This window comes from Falco naumanni, chromosome 4 (genome assembly GCF_017639655.2).
Source record: "Falco naumanni isolate bFalNau1 chromosome 4, bFalNau1.pat, whole genome shotgun sequence".
Lineage (NCBI taxonomy): Eukaryota > Metazoa > Chordata > Aves > Falconiformes > Falconidae > Falco > Falco naumanni.
The window spans coordinates 45,954,508-45,966,649 of NC_054057.1; the positions used below are offsets into that span (position 1 = coordinate 45,954,508).

Here is a 12,142-nt window from a genome sequence, read left to right on the forward strand (position 1 = left end):
CGGCTATTGGCTGCAGTGAAGTACACCACAAAATCACTCTGATCTTAGACTTAAGCTATAATTTGAGACAGCTACCTTAAAAGAACCTAAGTCCATATGTAAGCTATAAGCAACATAAACTTTAAATAGCAGAGACAATTAGCAAGGAACTACGCAAATCCCAGAGGGCTAGATAATATTTACCATCATTATGTAGTCCACTAAGTGAGTAACATTTCCAAAGCTTAGCTTGCGAATAAGACCAGATTGTTTGTGATATGATTTCATAAAACTAACAAGGAGACTAAAGGGTCCAGAGGCTACTTAAGGTTTTGCAGATGTGTTAATGACTACTACTTAATTGTGTAAAGTATGTATGAGGAGATACATGGCAGTTGTAGAAAGAATATCTAAGAAAGAAACTTATCATTAGATATATGCTGAATTTCTTTATCAATATATCTGTGTTTCCAACTGTTCAATTTTATTACCTTCTGTTTAAAATAACCTTTAAATGTTAAGTGAGATTTTTGCTGCTTATTGTGCTACATAATGTGTGTTCCTGAATATGTTCTGTCTCCTGTATTCCAATTGTGCTAATAAAGTGACCATTTTCTGTGACGTTTCTTGTTCTCCTTTGGTACTATTAACACATACCTGTTCTGATTCCATATATCCTATCTAATTCTGCCACCTAAGACAGCTGTGCCAATAGAAGAACTGGGAAGAAAACAACACTTGCAGCAGTCTAGAAAAAAATGCTCCCCAGAACATGAGTGCTGGAGGAAAGATTGCTGAGAAGAGGTGTTCAGCCATGGAGTTGGTGGACTTCCTAATGGGTTGTCTTTCTTGGCTTTTGAGTTAGCCAGCCCCAAAGAGCCACAGAAGTATAGCCACCGTGCTGAAGATCATAGGAAGCTGTAGCTTCCCTTTGGGGTGCTTTAAAAATGGATTGGGCGTCTTCCCTTTCTTGAGAGAAATGAGATTCAGCTGTTGGGGACATTTTATCTAGGGAGCCTCCTGAAGACCATGTCTTCCATTTTCCTTTTTTATGGTTGTTGTCTAATTGAGATAGAGCAGCATGTGTGCTTCTGATACAGGAATTTGCACTTGTTCAGATAAAACTGCTGTGTGATGCCCCCCCAAATACAGAAGGAATCACAGAAACAGCAGCAAAAGTTCTGCATGTAGGCTTGTAGAGGGGAAGCCCCTTCTGTGCCTGTTCACTGTTCCCTCATACTGGAGCCTCCCTTGTACTAGAGCCTCTCTCATACTGGAGCTTCCTGCAAAACAATGGCTTGTCCTGCTTAGTAGCATGGATCCCTTTGTAAGCTTTATTGTACTTCATAGTGTCTAACTCAGAGCCCCTAGAGAACTTAGAAATTTGGGTGATGGGAGCCACTGAATTGTCCAAAATGGGTATTCTGTGGACAAACTTCCTTTCCTTAGGCACATAATCTAAAAAATTGCTCCAGTGAGTTTAACATGAATCTCAGTGCCTTTTTAGCCTTTAGTTTACTCATCCTGTCTAGACCTCTGTGAAACTGGAGAGTTCTCTTCATGAATGATGGACTGGAAGCTGGATTATGGGGTCTAGCTACCATGTTCTCACCCACGTGTACCAGCTTCCCCCTTTACACCCCTCTGCTTTTCTGACCCCATACTGAGTCATCTGTGTTTAATGTGTAAGGAAGTGATTGAATTATTTTTATCAATGCTGGTCTGAAATGAGTCAGTACAGGGTCAAACATGTTGTGGAGCAGGGAAGGGATAGACTCATGCTGCCAGGGAGAGGTGTGGGAATCTGGCAGCCAGCAGCTGGCCGAGATTGTCATGCAGCCACAGACCAACCCCAGTGATTTCTCCAAGGTCACACAAGCTTCTGTCAGCAAAAGGTTGAAACCCTCTCTCTCATGTTATAGGATGCTGACCGCAGGTCTGTCACATGCAATGACTGGTAGGAAGTGGCTTTAAGTTTATTCTACTTGAATGTATTGTTTGCTTGCAAATACTGATGTATGAATTAATAGATGCTTTCTAGTCTATGCCAAAATCCAAATGTACTGAGCTGGTTATAATGTAGAAAACACACTTAACTTCAGGTAACTTTCCCTTAGAAATGTGATCTATTTTTTTTTTTCTTTGATAGTGATCTGTCAACTATAGCACGTTTACGGGCTGCTGCCTTTTAATAAAGATAGCTCAGGAATTAGTGTCTGAAACAAATCCTTATGTGGTATTATATTGCCAACTCAGTAAAAAAAAATGAGTCTGTACAGAGTTGCCAGATAACTCACACAGTTTGCAACATGACACTTTATCAGTGGCCAAATACAAAATTTAGAAACCCGGACACACAAATTTCTTAACAGATACAGCATTTTAAGCTATCTTCCTTATCATTAAGGCAGTGCTTAATGTAAGGATTTGAGGGCAGAGGTTAGGTCATGTATTATGGCATCAATTTCTATGCCTTATTTTTGTTTTGGATTTATTTGGGAAGGAATAAACAAACTTGAGTGAAGAGTTTAGAGCTCTGTGCTGGTTATGAAGCATCTGCTTCACTCCTGTGTTTCTGCAATTTCTTTAGAAAAACAGCTATCCAAAAAAATTCTGGACATAATTATATATAACGTGCATTTTCTTTACACAATACACTATGGTTAATTCAATTTGAAGGGCTTTCTACTAGTTCTGGCAAACTTTGTCAAGCTACCATTTTGACTTCATTTCTGTGGGTTTTGTTTCGGCTTTGTTTTTTTTAACTTTTATGTTTTAAAATCAGAGAAAGCTTGTTGCAGTTAAAAAAAAAAAAAGGACAATATTGGAGAAATCTGTTTCCAGCAATCTAATATATTGTCTGATGTTCTTCTAGGAACAAATACATCATGTGGATTTTTATGTGGGAGGATTTTTAGACTTTTAATGGTTGGGTGTTAGCTACAAGGTTCATGTGACATGACAAATGTGGAACATCTGTGTACTGATGCTCATCAGTGTTCTAAAAGTCATTCCCATCACCACATGCATTGAATTAAATACAAGAATTTAGGGAAAAAATAGTTGGAAGAACATGTTTTGTCAAATACAATAGCAAGAATATGTTGTGCAAGCCATCAGAGCTCACTCACGCACTTCTTATTCAGAAGTCTGATGTGCTTTATGCATTAACTGTTACTGCCTTTGGACTGGGAGCGTGTTACCTCTCTAGTCAGAAGCAAACTATTTTCTGGATAGAAATTACAGTTTAATGTAAGGGATTTCTTGATTCAGTTCCTTGTCTGAGTGGTGTATAGGCTGTACATGAGATAAGGGGTTGGCCAAGTTGGCATACTTGAATTGGAAATGAAGTGGCTGAGTGGCTTTGACCAGGGTCTCTCATATTAAAACATGAGTGTTATTCATAATTCTGCCTGAAATGACCTTTCTTAGCAACTGGTATTCTTGTAAATCCTGAGTGCTACTGTTTGACTCCATGCTATAACTGGAATAAGAGTTTTTGGCTATAAAATGACTGTGATGTAGGAAAGAAAAGCAGTTCTTCTAGGAAGAACTAGCATTCTGGACCAGTAGATGGGAATCCCATTTCTTCTTAGACCGCTTAGCAAATTGCATGAAGGGTGCTGTACTTCATTACGACTTGTATGCTTGGTGCTATCACTTTAGCCTCCCAGATGCTGCCGGGTTTAGATTGCAGGACACAGTACATTCGAAAAGCAGACTCCAGGATACAGGTCACAGCTTATGTTGAGGTGGAATTCATTGCTGGGGTGGCAGGAAGCTCACAGCTATGCAGAAGGCAAATGTGGTAGGTAATAGTAGTTGTCTTCCTAGTGACTTATATATTTCAGAAGTGGTCTGAAACTTTAGATGTTTAGTTTTGAACACATCAAGTAGCGTTTTTCGGGTTTGTTTTAAGTAATGCAAAGCTATTCTTTCAGATGTTGTCACTATGGATAAGGATTTATTGAATTCTTGTACTCACAGCTCTAAAGCCAGTCTTAAAAACTGAGTCCTTACTTTATGGATTATCTTCACAGGCTCGAATCTGGGAGTGCAAACATAAAGGACCTCCTTTAGTTGTTCTGAACTTCATTTCAAACAGCTATCTCTGAAATGATTTCCAAATACTTCCTTCATACATGGAAATTACAATTGGCTGTTTTCATGCTGTGCTTAACTCTTTTTGAACTTAATATTTCTGAAGCTTCTATGACCTTGTTCAAAAGAGATTTCAGTTTATAAGAGTTTCTACATAAGCATGTACATAAAAGCTCTCATTCCAACACAGCCCATAGGCCTGCATTTCAGGGACAGTGTGTACAGACAGTGGAGAGCTTAAACACTGAAAATGTCACTTCACTTGGAAACGGCTTCTGAATGATGCCCTGCTTTTAAAGGAGGTGTAAGAAATTATCTGAAGGGAACATCTCTGGGATTTGTTGTCCAGAGTCAGGTGCTTAGGGAGTGGACAGAAGTGGTATACAAGTACCAAATAATTTGAGTATCCATTTTAATAGTCCTGTTCAGCAATGCTGTTGTAGAATTTGCTACACTTTCATTAAATAGTTTTTATCATAAATCTATAGTTAGTTCTTAACAAATGCAGATTCTTTAATCATTGAAGTTGTGGGGGAGGAACATTTTTGTTTGGGTTTTATGTTGAGAGTTTTGAAACGAATTTATATATCTTTGTTTGGTTTTTTGTTTGTTTATTTGGGGTTTTCTCTTTTCAAAAGCTGTTGGTCAAAACCAACCAGCCACTCTCCCACCCCTGCCTGCCTGGGCTGTCTAAGAGGCCACCTCCCCAGCTGACTGTGAGCCCTGTGACTTTAGTGAGCGAGGACCCATGCAGGCTTTTATATCACATTTCCAGCAGACTTCTTGTCTTGAATGCTGGCTACAGTACGTATATCTGAGTCAGCAGCTCTGTCCACATGCACTCTGAAAGTTTGGTACAGAATCTGGGCTGATCTAGTTGTGATCTATCTGGTACAGGACTTGCCCAAACCAAGTGTTTATATTTGAAATGGTTTTTAATTGAGCTTTGTAAAACTGTAGTTAGGAAAGAGTTCTGTACATCCAGACTGTTTAGGTGTTAAATTAAGCTGGTGTTCAAAGTAGTTAAATGCAACTTTGATGTTAATTACTTTATGTAAACACAGCAGTATCTTCACATCCTTAGAACAATTTAAGTTACGTAGCTTCTTTTAGCCGTGCTCCAGTTTTGTTAAACAATTGAGAGTAATCTTTCAAGGCCCTTCTGACTTCAGTCTGTTTTATGGCATGAAAATATTCTTCAGAGTGCTAGGAAACTAATCTGATAATTTTTCTAAGGCTTTGAAAAGACTTCTGATGTCTTGAGTCTTTATTACACTAGAGGTCAGTGTATGACGGGAGCTTCTGTGAGGTGGTATAGAGTTTCTTGCAGAATCCTATTTCATCAAATTTGAAACCAGATTCTAAGAGAAACTGTAGCCTACTACTGTGGAAAAAACTTCACATTCACTAACATGTCTTATGACTTTCTTGGCTAAAGGGCTTTTTTGAGCTTCCTGCTTTTAATTCTCTTTGCTTAAGGAGTATTTGGCAAGTATCAATAACAGCACTTTAATGTGGTAAGCATGAAAATGCACACTCGGTTGTTCCAACGTGCATCTCAAACGTTCATCTTGCAATGCAGTAACACGACTTTTTGGTTCAGATATATTTCTATATGCCATGCTATTTATAGGCATCATCCTTAACTTGTGCACTGTACTTATTAAGGGCATGGTGGGAGAACTGCACGTGGACCCGTTAATCTTAGTGCAGATGTCAGCTTCCTGGGCACTGAACTGGTAACTTCCAGGTGAATGGCTGCACTTTTGGATGTTGAGGGAAGCATAGTCAGACGTGATTCTATCATGATACACGTAGAGATTGTTTCCTCTGCAGGTGTTCTTCAGTTGTCCAGAAAAGTAATTTCTTTAAACATCTGGAATGTACAAAACCAGATTGTTTCTGAAAACATCATTGGGCAGAGGGTCTGGAACAGAGGGTCAAACTGTGACAGTGTTATGTGAGGTCAAATGGGAGAGAAATGCACTGGAGGAGAGTCCTGCTGACTGGAGCAGATCACATCACAAATGACAATTTAAGTAAGATGGTGGAATAGGAAAAAGTAACAGCAGGGTGGATTTGAGCTCTTGAATGTGTTTTCTAAGAGAACTGGCTACAAACAAAAGTGCCTCTATGCTGTTACATTTGTGTAGGGTTCTTCGGAAATGTCTTGAAAACAAGGAAAATAAGATCATGGGATATTAAGAGTTTATACCAGCTAGCACCAATATAGAGGTTTGTAGAGCTGAATTGTGCTGCTTAGTGTTTTTTCTGAGTGTTCAAGAGAGACCTGGACCAATGAAAATTCTTTTTGGCCTTTCTTTTTGGTGAGGTGGAAAGGGGAGGGGACACTGTAAAAGCATAACCAGCATTCTGAAAACCTCCTTTGCACTTGGCTGCTGCCCAGTATGTTTTGTTACATGACTCTGGAGCATTAAGAAGGATGACACCTCAGTTGAGATAGCATGAAGGAGGTGTTAGACTCTGCTTTAATCGAACTCCCTGTGAGGATTCCTGGCTTCACAGGGAAGTTGCACTCCTCTACCTCTTTCCCAGGTTTTCCCAGACTGTATGTTTTTTGTTCTTTTTTTTTATCCTCTGTAAGAAATGAAGAATTTTGCAGAATGGGGCCTTATCAAAACATCTCTAAGTTTTGGTCTCAGGCTTTCTTGGGTTGGGTTTGAGGACCATGAGAAGGCAATGGCTTAGCAGAACTGGTGTGATATAAGTCATTAAGCAACAAATAAAACATCCAAAAAATTTATTTCCTTTTCCTGTCCTTTTGACATTGGAGGAATGCAACCTTAATTTGTTTCAGTGATAGTCTTTAAAGTCTGTTCTGCATGTAAGACCTCCAGATCTATGAAGATTATCTTAAAGAAGAGAAGCTGTTGTAGCTGTCCTGTAGCTAGCCTAGTGAATAACCTGATGGGTCACTGCGGATTCTTGCAGGGGAGCTGTATTTCTGTCTGCTGTGCACATAGTAACAATCTTTCCTGGTTCAGCTGTCAGGTGTTAAAATTAATCCAAATATTGATGTTCCCTGCATCCAGCAGAATCTTTGTCTAGAATAACTGTAAGTTTGATTATTATCCTGGATCAAAAATGATGGATCTTTGTAGGTAAACAGAAGTGATTACACACTAGTCCCTCTTTCTAGTTCATAATTTCAAGTATCCAAATGATGTTTTGATGTCTGTCTTTCCTTCCTGATGTACTGACTGATTCCAGGACCTATCTATTGTGTAATAAAGCAGAGTCCATCAAAAAGGCAAAAATTAGTATTTGGAGTGTCTTTTCCTGCTTTTGTTCTAAACTCTCAAAAAGTGGGAGTTATCAGATACACAGTTCAAGTGGCTTGCCAGACACTTCTCAGATGAACTGGAGAGAGAGTGCAAAAAATCGTAGCTAAGGTCAGTCTTTAAAAGGTTGGAATTCACTTGCCAGCTTTCACATTTTGGTTTCAATCTCAAATGTTCCCTGGTAGGTGCTCTGTATTTGTTAGGCCTTGTGTTTGTCTCATCTTGTCTTCTTGCCAAAACTTCTCGTAAAACTTCTGACACTAAGAGGGTTGTATAGAATATAGTGACATAGGCAAATATAAAAAGACCCTGTCAAGACAGTTCAATTCACACCAGATATTCAAGGTTCCTTTAAAAGGGTAGACTTTGACAGGCTTCAAAGCCACAGGCCTTCAAAACTGCAGCACCACAGTGTTCTTTCTCTTGATCCAGTACATAAATGTAGTATTTGCTAAAAAAGAAATAATGAAATACACTAGTGGGATAGTGGCAGTGCATATGCTGTGTGTTGTAAATGTTGTCTATTCCCACCTCACAGTGGCTTCCAGGAAACCTGTGAAGTAGTTGACCATAACTATAGTTGGATTTCAAATCCTTCCTTTTCTATCTTTTTAAAATGTTAATACGTGAAGAGGAAGAAGGTAGAAACAGTAGAATTAGGCAGCCCTACAGTTAAGTAGCAAGAAGGAATTTAGAGACTGAGCATTATGTGATGGTGGAGAAACTAGTTTCTTTCAACTACCCCTTGCTGACCTTCTTTTTTTCTTCAATTTTCCTACCAGGATGAAGTGAGTCCCCACTCATTTACCCTTCCAAAGAGCAGGAATGCTCATCTGAGGTGAATGAAAATTGAAAATGGGAAAACAATAGTATGTGGTTTACCATATTCTGGGAACTGTAGCTAGTTTCCTGCCTTAAATACTAAGATAAATGTGGGTAGGCAGTAAAAACTCGCTTAGTTAAAATTTGTGAATGGCTGCATAACATTAGGGAGAAGACTGAGTTGCTGCCTCTTCTGTTCTATTGACTCTAATGTAGTCTATGTTTGGAGGTTTGCTTGTCTTCTAAAATCAGATTTCTTCCTAACTTGGGCAAAATCCCCGTCCTATCTATCTTTCAGTCTTTTCAATTAATTATTTTTATTTTGACCTCTTCTCTAGATACTGTTATTAGTGTCTGACACGTCCAGCAGCTGCAGTGGAAGCAGAGCAGTGGCCTGACTGCTCTTAACAGTTGTTGCTCTGGTCACATAGGATATCATGACTTCATTTTGTGCCTCTTAATAGATTAAAAAGGAAGTTTAATAAAGCTGCTGTGAAAGTGAAAGCAGTGTGTTTGGCACCTAAAAATATATACAGGTGAGCTGAATCGCACCCTGGAAGAGTAAAAATGTTCTGGCTATCAGCTATATTACAGGAGAGAGAGACAATAATCCGTTTAACAGCAGACTGTTCCATGGAGTTCAGGTCTGCATTGGTGAACTCTTCACTGCTCTGTGGAACCAATCAACTGCACTGGTGGCACAGAACAGAGGTAACAAGTCAGAGTAGTTGATCATTGTGAGTTTTTATGAGTTCAGGGGCCTGGCATCTTTAATGACAATGTGGTGCTGGGTAATTCAGCTAGTTTGAAACAGCCTGACTTGGATACTGCATCAGCATGAATCTCCACATGGATTAAATCACCCTGTGGGAAAACAGTGTTGTAGGCAGAGCTAGAGATGTTTTGTGTTTGCCAAAGAAGAAAATAAAAGCAGTTGTGGTTCAAGGTGTGGGGATCAATAAACAAGCTATGTAGCAGATGTTGCCCGCAGAACTGGACTTTCTTGACAGGTCAAGTGCTCTCTTCAGGGAGAGGTCTTAGGTCTGTCTCCTGATTGCTGTGGTTCTAGGAAGACAGATGGCTCTTCCAGTTGTATCCACTAGTGTTTAAAATTAAAGATTTTGAGGGTAGTAGTTTTTTTGGTATATGCTGCTGATCTGTTGTTATCTTCATTGCTGCTTCACCTTACTGAAATGTGTAGTACAGACTACTTCGTGTGAGGTGGCTAAGTGAAAGCTCGGCATTTCTAGAGAAATTGGTAGTTCAAGAATGTGTCTCCTGTTAAAGGCTCAGACTAATAACTGAAGGGTCAAGTTCCTTGGGGTTCCTAGCAGACTTGCAAGGCCTCTCTTTCCCTGTCAATATAGCTACAGTGCATTCATAGCTGGGCTTTGAAAAGTGCTGTTGCTTGTGGTAAACATCTTGTTTATATGAGTGCTCAATATACTCTAAACTGCTTCATTCCCTGTAGTCAGTCAGGTCATCCCGTTTGTGCAGCTGCCTGGTAGATCTGAAGTTCTTTTCATACCCTGGGATGTGTATTTGTGGTTCTTACCTATACTTTTTTGTATATATGCTTTTTTTTACTTACTTTGTTGTAGGAGGAGGACTGCCTTTTGGATTGTGAGCCACTTGGACATGGTGATGCATATCTGCCTAGAGGGTCAGGCCTGGATATTTGGAATTTAAGGTGAGCTTGTGCTGAAAAATGAATGTGGATGTGAACCAAGAACTATGGGTTGTTGTTTTTCTTCTTTTCTTTCTGCAGTTGTTTGTATCAAATATTTAAAGAAGAATCTGTGTGTGCCTCATGGTACATATGTAGCATTAATAAAATGCAGTGGTATAATAGCTAAGATCCCAGAGTACCCTTTAGGACCTTCAGAAAAGCTGGATGGTATTTGAATACCTAGGAGATGCTAATGCTGCTTTAAGAAGAAATGTTATTCAACATGAAAGTGACAATAAGTGTTCCCAAAACTTCACCTCAGTATGCACTGAAGGCAGCAGGCAGCTGAGATGGATCCCCTGTTCCAACCTTTCTAGCATTTCCTCTTCCAATTGTGTAACTAAATAGCTTCAGCCATTCTAGACTATGGACAATCCCTGTAAATGTAGGATTTTCATTATTTACGTATCTGTAGTCTACCTTTCATGTTACCTGCTCTTCATGCTGCAGACTTCTGCTGATAATTTCTGGGTTTGATTTGATTCAGTTTTTGTCAGTTCTTGGCTATGGGAAAGCATTTCCCGATGCAAACACAAACAAAGAACAAAAGGGATATTTTTTGTAAGTCTGTGTAGCAGGTTCTGTCAGTCCCATAAAGGCAGAGCTCCCATAAATTGTGTAGTGCATTGGATTAATCTTGCTCTTGGGTAATTTTGTGAGTGGAGAGATGTGATTTCTTGGAAATGATCAGGAAGATCTCACTGGTTTGTATCAGAAAAATAATATATAGATGATCTATCTCTTAACTTTCCCAGAACAGAACTAATGTTTAATTCTGGCCATAATACCTGGAAAGAGCTGTCAGCTGTCATCCTACTAGTTCTGTCACCACACATAGCCTATGTTTTTTCCTCGGAGCTATGGTAGGCACTGTGTCAGTTGTTGCCCCAAAATTATGTCAGAACTGTTTTCTTTGCAACTTGCCATAACTTCTGAAGGCTGGGGGGACACAATGTAAGAAGTGGAAGTTTGAATAATAGCTTATTTTGCTGTTTGCAACACCTTATTTAAATAAAAAATAAAGTGGGGGACTGGGGATAGTGCCTACTCTTACATGTGCTCAAGAGCTTGAAAAGTTGGAAGGGCTTGTAGTAGAAAAGGGAAACCTTATCTTGATTCCCAAAAATTTGGGTTTGGAGCATGGTCATGGAAAAAATTGATTGGATCTTGACAATTTTGCATTAAAGCATTTGCAGTGTCCTCCAAAAATGTTTAGAGCAAGTGTATTTACATCACAGTTACTAGCTGTATACTTTCTGTCAGTGAATAATTTAATGAAGGTGAGCAGAAGTATCCTGTTCTTGCAAGACTAAAGCGTGTACTGAAAATTCTTTGAAGAGTCGTGTCAATTTAAGTTTTTAAGGGTAATGTGTACTTAAAGAACTTCTTCCAGCAAAGACTCAAGTAAGTCAAGCCTCCAGAGGGTTTCTTGCTGAACTTGCTTCTCAGTATATATCACCATTAAATGATTGTAACCTTCAAGAGATGATGCTGTCAAACCATGTGAATGGGTATTCTGTCTGTATTTAAAATCAACAACTAAAATCCATGAGGATGAGATACTGTCTTTTCATATCATCACAGTAGCCACAATTTCTGAACAGATATTTTGGTTCTTTTTTAATTTACAGTGTGTTGGCTTTGCTAGCAGCATACTGTTTATCATATACTACCTGTATATGATAATAATATATAATTATAATATACTTATTATTAATGCAAATATTTTAATTAATTTTTAAATTATCAATTTATTTATTATATATTATATAGTATTATAAAATTAAGATATTAAATTACATGAAACATTATTTCATTTCTACCGTTTCTAGGATAAAATTGAAACATAGGGGATGCCCAGTTTTTATAAATCCCCATCAATTAAGCAGTATCCTTCAGGTTAATATCACATGTTGAACACCTGTGCTATGTTCTCCCTAACCTGGACGCAAACTTCATCCTCGCCCTTCTGAGGATAAAGGCAAAACCAATTGTTTCCTATTTATTTTCTCAGATGTTGATAAGACTATGCCCTTCTTCTATGGTTTCAATTCAACTACTTTTCTGAATACTTTATAAGCTGAACTATTAATGCTTTCACCAATTAAAAAAACAATGCCATGTCATACCTCACAATCTCTTGCTGACCCAGAATATTATTATTTTTTCTGTTTTGGGAGCAGTGTGCTTGAAATTTCACACTTTACTG

General features: G+C 38.7%; 1 protein-coding gene across 4 annotated transcripts in view; it reads left to right on the forward strand.

The window, feature by feature from the left end:
• SVIL (supervillin) overlaps positions 1 to 12,142 on the forward strand; it is a 142,678-nt gene that overhangs the window by 19,650 nt on the left and 110,886 nt on the right. For 3 of the 4 annotated variants that reach the window (XM_040593107.1, XM_040593110.1, XM_040593108.1), the window contains exon 2: positions 9,806 to 9,894. The exons of the other annotated variant lie outside the window; for it this stretch is intronic. The gene's annotated coding sequence lies outside the window, so the exon portion shown is untranslated. The remainder of the gene's footprint in view (positions 1 to 9,805; positions 9,895 to 12,142) is intronic. 4 annotated transcript variants of the gene reach the window in all.